This window comes from Halichoerus grypus, chromosome 3 (genome assembly GCF_964656455.1).
Source record: "Halichoerus grypus chromosome 3, mHalGry1.hap1.1, whole genome shotgun sequence".
Classification (NCBI taxonomy): Eukaryota; Metazoa; Chordata; class Mammalia; order Carnivora; family Phocidae; genus Halichoerus; species Halichoerus grypus.
In genome coordinates, this window is record NC_135714.1 from 142333408 (window position 1) to 142343598 (window position 10191).

General features: G+C 40.1%; 1 pseudogene; it reads left to right on the forward strand.

Annotated features, from left to right (window-relative positions):
- LOC118548271 (uncharacterized) overlaps positions 1-8487 on the forward strand; it is a 99782-nt pseudogene extending 91295 nt beyond the window's left edge.
- The last annotated feature ends 1704 nt before the right edge of the window (positions 8488-10191 follow it).

Sequence of the window (10191 nt, forward strand, 5' to 3'; positions counted from 1 at the left end):
TTTTTAGTTCATATATTTAAAACATGTATAAGATATTTTTTAGCTGAAAAGTTTGTGAAATCATTCTCAGACTTAGTATCATACTTGGAGAGAAATCATAATAAACCTTTCACAATACTATTTTATCACATAATGTCAGTGGCATCCTCTGAAAGAGATATTAATACTACATATCTAGAAGAGCAGGCATTTGCTTTAAATTGGATACCATAATTAATATGCAGATTATGAATCAGTTTTGAGTACAGGCATACTTTGGAGATATTGCAGGTTTGGTTCCAGATCACCCCAATAAAGTAGATATCACAATAAAGCAATTCAAATAAATTTTTTGCTTTCCAATGTATATAAAAGTTATTTTTATATACTATAATCTATTAAGTGTGCAATAACATTGCATCTAACAAAAATGTACATACCTTAACTAACAAATACTTCACTGCTAAAAAAATTGCTAACATCATCTGAGCTATCAGCGAGTTGTAATCTCTTTGCTGGTAGAGGGTGTTGCCTTGGTATTGATGGCTGTTGACTCATCAGGGTGGTGGTTGCTGAAGGTTAGGTTGGCTGTGGCAACTTCTTCAAATAAGACAGTTAGGAAGTTTTTGCATTGATTGGCTCTTCCTTTCTCTGTAGCCTGTGACGCTGTTTGATAGCATTTTGCCCACAGTAGATCTTCCTTCCAAATTGGAGTCAATCTTCTCAAACCCGGCTGCTGCTTTATCAACTAGGCTTATATAATATCTGAATCCTTTGATGTCATTTCAACAATCTTCCAAACATCTTCACCAGGAGTAGATTCCATCTCAAGAAACTACTTTTTGTTGCTCATCCATAAGAGGCAACTCTCCATCAGTTCAAGTTTGATCATGAGATAGTAGCAATTCAGTCACATGTTCAGGCTCCACTTCTAATTCTACTTCTCTTACTATGTCCACCACATCTGTAGTTACTTCCTCCACTGAATTCTTAAACCCCTCAAAGTCATCCATAAGGATTGGAATCAACTTCTTTCAAACTCCTGTTAATGTTGATATTTTGACCTCTTTCATGAATCACAAATATTCTAAATGACATCTGGAATGGTGCATTCTTTCCAGAAGGTTGTCAGTGGACTTTGCCCAGATCCATCAGAGGAATTATTATGTATGGCAGCTGTAGCCTTACAAAGCATATTTCTTAAATAATAAGGCTTGAAAGTTGAAATGACTCCTTGATCCATGGACTGTGGAATGGATGTTGTGTGAGCAGGCATGAAAACAACATTAATCTCATTGTCCATCTCCATCAGAGCTCTTGAGTGACCAGGTACATTGTCAATGAGCAGTTATATTTTGGGAAAAGAATCTTTTTTTTCCCTGAAAAGTAGTTCTCAACAGTGGCCTTAAAATACCCAGTAAATATGTTGTAAACAGATATGCTATCATCCAGGCTTTGCTGTTCCATTTATAGAGCACAGGTGGAAGAGATTCATCATAATTCTTAAAGGCCCCAGGATTTTCAGACTGGCAAATGAGCATTGTCTTCAATTTAAAGTCACCAGCTGCATTATCTTCTAAGAAGAGAGTCAACCTGTCCTTTGAAGCTTCAAAGCTAGACATTGACTTCTCCCTTCTAGTGCAAGATGGCATCTTCTTCCAATAGAAGGCTGTTTGTGTGCATTGAAAATGTTTAGTGTAGTCACCTTCATTAATTATCTGAGCTAGATCTTCTGGAGAACTTGCTGCAGCTTCCACATCAGCACTTGCTACTTCACCCTGAACTTTGATGTTAACTTCTTTCCTTAAATCTCATGAACCAACCTCTGCTTCCAACTTTTCTTCTTGCAGCTTCCTCACCTGTCTCAACTTTCACAGAATTGAAGAGAGTTAGGGCCTTGCTCTGGATCAGGCTGTGGCTTAAAGGAATGTTGTTATTGCTTTGCTTTGATCTTCCAACAAGACCACTGAAACTTTCTCCATATCAGCAATAAAGCTGTTTCACTTTCTTATCATTTGTGTGTTCACTGGAGTTGAAGTTTTAATTTCCTCCAAGAATTTTTCCTTCTCATTCACAACTTGGCCAACTGATGTAAGAGGCCTAGGTTTCAGCCTATCTTGGTTTTTGACATGCCTTCCTCCCTAAGCTGAATCACTTTTAGCTTTTGATTTAAAGTGAGAGACATATGACTCTTCCTTTTACTTGAACACATAGAAGCCATTGTACGGTTATTAATTGACCTAATATCAACATTGTTGTGTCTTATGGAATAGGGAGGCTCAAGGAGAATGAGAGAGATGGGGGAAAGGCTGGTCAGTGGATCAGTCAGAACATACTCACATTTATTAAGTTTGTTATCTTATATGGTCAGAGTTTGTGGAACCCCAAAACAATGACAATAATAACATCAAAGATTGTAGATCACTTTAACAAATATAATATAATAATAATAGTGAAAAAATTTGAAATATTGTGAAAATTACCAAAATGTGACACAGATACATGAAATGAGCATATATTGTTGGAAAAATGGCATTGACACAGATACATGAAATGAGCATATATTGTTGGAAAAATGGCATTGACACAGATACATGAAATGAGCATATATTGTTGGAAAAATGGCATTGACACAGATACATGAAATGAGCATATATTGTTGGAAAAATGGCATTGACACAGATACATGAAATGAGCATATATTGTTGGAACAATGGCATTGATATAGATACGTGAAATGAGCATATATTGTTGGAACAATGGCATTGACACAGATACATGAAATGAGCATATATTGTTGGAAAAATGGCATTGATACAGATACGTGAAATGAGCATATATTGTTGGAAAAATGGCATTGACACAGATACGTGAAATGAGCATATATTGTTGGAACAATGGCATTGACACAGATACGTGAAATGAGCATATATTGTTGGAACAATGGCATTGACACAGATACATGAAATGAGCATATATTGTTGGAACAATGGCATTGATACAGATACATGAAATGAGCATATATTGTTGGAACAATGGCATTGACACAGATACATGAAATGAGCATATATTGTTGGAACAATGGCATTGATACAGATACATGAAATGAGCATATATTGTTGGAACAATGGCATTGATAGACCTGCTTGATGCAGGATTGCTACAAACCTTCAATCTGTAAAAAAAAAAAAAAGCAGTATCTGTGATGTGCAATAAAATGAGGTATGCTTGTATATATGTAGCATGTATATGAGGGAGAAATGTTTGATAATTTTTTTATCGTTAAAACCTCTTTGTGTTGGTTAATTTTATGTGTCAACTTGATTAGACCATGAGGTGCCCAGATATATGGTCATACATTATTGTGGGTACATCTATGAGAGTGTTTTTGAATGTTAACATTTAAGTTGACAAAGTAAAGTGAATTGCCTTTCCTGATGTGGGTGGACCACATCTTATCAGTGGAAGACCCACATAGAACAAAAAAGCTGACCTTTCTCTAAGTGAGAGAATTCGTTCTGCCTGACTGCCTCTGAACTGGGATATCAGCTTTTTCCAGCCTGTAGACTCAGATTGAAACATCAACTCTTCCTGCATATGAAGCCTGCCAGCCTTCAGACTGGAACTATATCACTGGCTTTCCTCTGGTCTCCTGCTTGCCGACTCACCCTACAGGTCTTGGGACTTATGCCAGTTTCCATAATTATGTGAGCCAATTCCTTATAATAAATCTCTTTCTCTCCTTTTCTAAGACAGATATATCTAATATATATATGGTATGTGTAATTAGTTCTGTTTCTGTGAAGAACCCTGACTAATACAGTTTTGATACCAAGAATGATTCTAGAGAAACAGAACTTTAAGGATGAGTTTTCTGGGGTTTCTGGGATTGGCTTTTTAATATGATTAGATTTAAAGATGCCAATGACTTTATTTCTAGTAGTAAGGAGATCACTAATAATCTATGGCATGATCTGGCAATAGAGATATGCAAAATATTACTATTTGATACAGTAATCAATCACTTATAAGAAGCAAGTATCTGGGTGACAATGTGTATAATATCGTTAGATGTTTTTATCAAACAAATGAATATAATCAGGTTGGCTGATTGCTCCTGATGTCTCTGGACAAAATGGTGAAAGAAAAGGATGAGCTCAGAGATACAAATGCCCAGCTCAGGTGCACAAGTGACCTGAAAGTTCCCATGTATTCCTGAAAGGAGACCCTTAACTCCTATAGCTGCAGGGTGAGGTTGATGAATCTAACCCAGAATCTCATCCTGAAACTGGCTGAACTGTAATCCAAGTTGAACTCCCAGCTTTGCAGTATGTTTACTTGTAAAGTAAGAGTGCTGATGGAAAAAGAATGAGATCCTAAGAGTTGGAATGGGAACATGTGGGAAGACTCCGATGAAACTGGGGATATTGAACCCCTAAAATCTGATGAGTCTTCTTTGCTAGTTGAAGAGGCCTGTCCACCCTGACTGAGGAGATTAACTCTGCCTCACCTGAAGAAACTGTAGTAGCTTTTCCCTAAGGTAGTTGCCCTGCAAAACAATGCTGATTCTCCTCAGGACCCACCTCCACCAGCCATCTTTGCTTCTAGACCCATAACTAGACTCAAGTCCCAGCAAGGCCCTTAAAGGTGAGGTACACAGTGATTCACACAGAGGTGTGCTACACTTTAAATGAACTGCTTGATCTTTCTATTTCTACAGACAGAAATCTGGGGAACATTTGTGGGAATGGATACTAAGGGTTTGGGATAATGGTAGAAGAACTTTTAAGCTGGATCAGGCTGAATTTTTTGACGGGGCTTTAATAAGCAGACATTATGCATTTAATATTGTAGTTCAGGGAGTTCAAAGGCGTCAGACAGTTTGCTGCTGAAACACGGACCAAATGGTAGACCACAGTGAGTGAGTAAGAAAGGCCCTGCCTGCCTTTGCTTAATGTAGAGGGTTCAAAGGCTTAGGGAGATTAGAATATTAGAATGGATTTGTCATTTAAGACCCATTCACCCACTCTGGGAGGGTCCAGAAGTCATACCTTTCACCACTACTCTAAGACATAAATTTGTGAGGGGAGCCCCAGCATCCTTGAAGAGCTCTGTGACCACTCTTCTCTGTAAGACAGACCTCATGGTGGGAACTGAGGTTACTGGATTGGGAAACCTAAATGCATGGCAGTAATTGGATCCCTGTGTGGTAGGGGTCAAGTTGCAGCACTTAACCACCAAAGGCAAGGAGGTTATGGTTAGTGTAATGGATAGCAGAATGAAAACTATCAGAATAGTCTGATTCACACAGATCTATCTATGGTGTTGGCTAGTTGATCACGGTGTTCCTAGAAGTGAAATAGATAGGAAGCCTACTAAATTCTTACCTGATATATATAAGCAGAAAAGTTCTAGTTTAAGTGAACAAAGGTCTAAACTGACTCATAAAAACAGGGTATGGCCCCTTCAATAAATTCCCAGACTTGAGCCAGACCTCAAACCCCTTGAATGAAGAGAAGACCAAATCCCCTTGAGGAAGGATTCTGGAACACTGCCAAAAATTCATGCTGTTAATCTTTCTCCAGCCTTCCCCCAAAGGGACCTATGGGTTTTTTTTTTTTTTTTTTCAGGGTAACTGTATAGTGCGGAAAAGGAAATAATCAGACATTTCAGGAACTACTAGATACTAATTCTGATTTGATTCCAAGAGACCCAAAATATCACTGTGGTCTACTAGTAGGGGCTTTTGGAGGTCAGGTGATGAATGGAATTTTAGTTCCTGTCCATCTCACAGCGGGTCCAGTGGGTCCCCAAACTCATCCTGTGGTTATTTCTCCTGCTCCACAATGCATCATTGGAATAGACAGACTTAGGTGACATAATCCCCACATTGGTTTTCTGACCTGTGGAGTAAAGGCTATTCTGGTGGGAAAGAGCAAGTGGAATCCATTAGAACTGTCTCTATCAAGGAAAATAGTAAATCAAAAGCAATACTGCATCCCTGGAGGGATTGCAAAGATTAGTGCTATAATCAGGGACTTGAAAGATGCAGGAGTGGTGATTTCTACCACATCCCCGTTCAACTTGCCTATTTGGTCTGTGAGGTGACAAATGAATCTTGGAGGATGACGGTGGATTTTCATAAGCTTAACCAGGTGGTGACTCCAAGTGCAGCTGCTGTGCCAGAAGTAGTTTCATTGCTTGAACAAATTAACACATCTCCTGGTACTGGAATTACACCTGTTGATCTGGTAAGTTCTTTCTCCATATCTGTCCATGAGGCCCACCAGAAGTAGTTTGCTTTCAGCTGTCAAGGGCAACACTACACCTTCACTTTCCTATATTAGGGATATATCAACTCTCTAGGCCTACATAATGTTAGTTTATGTAGGGCATTTAGTTCACAAGGATCTTGATTGACTTTCTCTTCCACAAGATATTATATTGTTTTATTACACTAATGACATCATGCTGCTTGGACCTAGTGAGTAAGAAGTAGCAACTACTCTAGACTTATTGGTAAGATATTTGTGTGTCAGAGTGTGGGAAATAAATCCCACAAAAATGCAGGGATCCCTTACCTCAGTGAAATTTCTAGGGATCCAGTGGTGTGAGGCATATTGAGATATCCCTTTTAAGTTCAAGAGTAAGTTGTTGCTTCTGGCCCCTTCTACAACAAGAAAAGATATAATGCCTATTGGCCTCTTTGGGTTTTGGAAGCAACATAGTACTCATTTGGGTCCGTTATTGTGGCTCATTTATCTTGTGATCCAAAAAGGTGCTAGTTTTGAGTGAAGTGCAGAACAAGAGAAGGCTCTGCAACAAATCCAGGCTAGTGTACAAGCTGCTTTGCTACCTTAGCCATTGGATCCAGTAGATCCAATGGTGTTTGAAGTGTCAGTGGCAGATAGGGATGCTGTTTGGAGCCCCTATAGGTGATTTGCAGCATAAGCCTTTAGGATTTTGGAGCAAAGCTCTGTCATCCTTCATAGATAATTACTAATCTTTTGAGAAACAGCTTTTGGACTGCTCTTAGCACTTAGTAGAGATTGAATGCTTTACTGTGGGTCACCAAGTTACCATGTGACCTGTCCATCATGAACTGCATGTAACGACCCACCGGGCCATAAAGTTGTGTGACAGCAGCACTCCATCGTCTAATAGAAGTGATACATACATGATTAGGATTGACCAGGCCCTGAAGACACAACTAAGTTACACAAAGAGGTGGCTCAAATGTCCATGGTCCCCACTTTCTCTCTCCTAAGCCTGCACCTATGGCCTCATGGGGATTTCCCTGTGATCAGCTGAAGAGGAAGAGAGGACTCAGGCCTAGTTTACAGATGGTTCCGTATGATATGCAGGCACCACCTGAAAGTAGACAGCTGCAGTATTACTGTTCCTTTCTGGGACATCCCTGAGGGACAGCAATGAAGGGAAATCCTCCCAGTGGGCAGAACTCCAAGTAGTGTACCCTGGCTGTTCACTTTACTTGGAAAGAGAAATGGTTGGACATATGATTATATACCACTTCACGGGCTGTTGTCAGTGGTTCAGTTGGATGGTCAGAGACTTGGAAGGAACATGATTAGAAAATTAGTCACCAGGAAACTTGGTAAAGAGTGGACAGACTTCTCAGAATGGGCAAAAAATGTGAGGATATTTGTGTTCCAGTGAATGAGACCAAAGGGTGACCTCAAGAGAGGAGGATTTTAATGACCAAATGGACAGGATGACCCATGCTGTGGAGCCTGGTCAGCCTCTTTCCCCAGTCATCCTTGTCATTACCACAGTGGCAGGGATGGAGATGATGCATGGGCTCAGCCACATGGACTTCCACTCACCCAGGCTGACCTGGTGACAGCCACTACTGAGTGCCCAATCTGACAACAGCTGAGATCAGCCCCAAGTCCCCAGTATGGCATCATTCCTCAAGGTGATTATCCAGCTACCTGTGGCAGGTCGATGATATTGCTCTGCTTCCTTCATGAAAAGAGCAGCATTTTTTGTTAAACTGGAATAGACACTCTGGGTACAAATTTGCTTTCTTTGAATGCAGTGATTCTGCCAAAATTACCATTCATGGACTTGTAGAATGCCTTATCTACTGCCATCGTGTTCCACACAGCATTGGCTCTGATCAAGGAACTCACTTCACAGAAAATGAAGTGGGCCTATGCTTCTAAAATTCACTGGTCTTACAGTAATTCCCACCATCCTCCGAGCAGCTGACTTGACAGAAGGTTGGAATAGCCATTGAGGACTCAGCTGTAGTGCCAGCTTGAGGACAATACCTTACAGGGCTGGGACAAGGTTTTCCAGAAGGCTGCATGCTCTCTGAATCAGTGTCCAATATATGGTGCTGTTTCTCGATAGCCAGGAGTCATAGGTCCAGGAATCAACGGGTGGAAACGGGAGTGGCATCATTCATCATTACTTCTAGTGATTCATGGCAAATTTTTGCTTCCTGTTCACACGCCCTTATGCTCTGCTGGCCTAGAGGTCTGAGTTCCAGAGGGAAGAAAGCTTCTACCAGGAGACGCAATGATTTCATTGAACTGAAAGTTAAGACTGAAGCCTGGCTATTTTGGGCTTCTCAGGCCTCTGAATCTAGGTAAAGCAGAGAGTTACTGGGCTGGCTGGAATGACTGGATCCTGGGCACCTTGAAGAAATTGGTGTACTATGCCCCAATGGGTGTAAGGGAGAGTATGTCTGGAATATAGATTCCTTAGGACATTCATTGCCCTGTGAGTAAGGTCTATGAAAAGCTAAAACACAGTCCAGGCAGGACTACTATGACCCAGACCCTTCAGGAATGAAAGTCTGAGTTACCTCATCAGGTAAAGAACCATGACCAGCTGAGAGGCTTGATTAAGGCAAAAGAAATACAGAAGAAATAATGGGAAAAGGTAGTTCTAAATAGCAGTTATGACCATATGACCAGTTACAGAAATGAGGATTGTAGTTGTCATGAATATTTTCTCCCTATTTTGTGAATGTATTTGTATATATCCATATTACATATTACAAATAATGTATTTATGTACATACACAAGAGAAATCACAACAAAATATTCACAACCATATATATAATGAATGTCTTTGTTTTCTCTTACCCCCTTATCATGTGACATAAGATGTATTGACTTAATATCATAGTATTTAAGTAATGTTAATTTATACCATAGTATTAAGTTATAAGAAGAGTAAACATCACTCAGGGACTTGACTTCTTTTGGGGAAGGGGTTAGTGCATTCTTGGTTGTATGCAGGATAGTTTATCATGTTAAATGGGATAATGACCTGGTATCATCTGTATTTGGAGATTAAGTATAGTTTAATCTCCAAATAATTTTGGAGGTATGTATGAGGCCATGTTGACAAGGGGTGCACTTATGATGGTTAATTTTGTTTGTCAACTTGACTGCTCCTGGAGTGCCTAGCTATTTGGTCAAAAATTATTCTGGGTGTTTCTGTGAGACCATTTTGGATAAGATTAACATGTAAATTGGCAGACTGAGTAAAGCAGAGTGCCCTTCCTAATGTGATTGGGCTGCGTCCAATCATTTGAAGGCCTGAATAGAACAAAAAGGCTGACACTCCCTAGAGTAAGAGAGGATTCTCCCTGCCTGAGTGCCTTTGAACTGGAATTTTGGCTTTTTTCCTGCCTTCAGACTCCAACTGAAACATCGCTCTTCCTGGGTCTCCAGCCTGCCAACTCACCCTGTAGATCTTGGAGCTTCAGACTCCATAATCATGTATATATATACATCTTACTGGTTCTGCTCCTCTGGAGAAGTCTAATATACTCTTGCTGCACACACAAAAATATATATAGTTTTTTCAATCAGTAGTTGTTTTATGAGCTGCTTTCCAAATGCCAGCATTTTTCAACTGTGGGTTTCTTGACTCCTTCATTATCTTCCTAACACAGCAGCTGGAGAAATCCTCTTAAAAGATAATTCAGATCATGGCACTCATGCTCAAAACCTTCCAATGGCTTTCATTTCATGCAGAAAGCCAAAGTCCTTTTGTTACCTAGAAGATCCTACAGAATCCCCTTCTCACCCTGGGCCTGTTTCCTCTCTCTTCACATCTCTTCCTACTCATCCCTTCTTCCCCTTGCTCCAGACACGGGACTTGCCTGTTAATCCTTGAAATGGCTGGGCTTGCTTCCACCTCGGAAATGTTGCACTTGTTCTCTCTGCTTA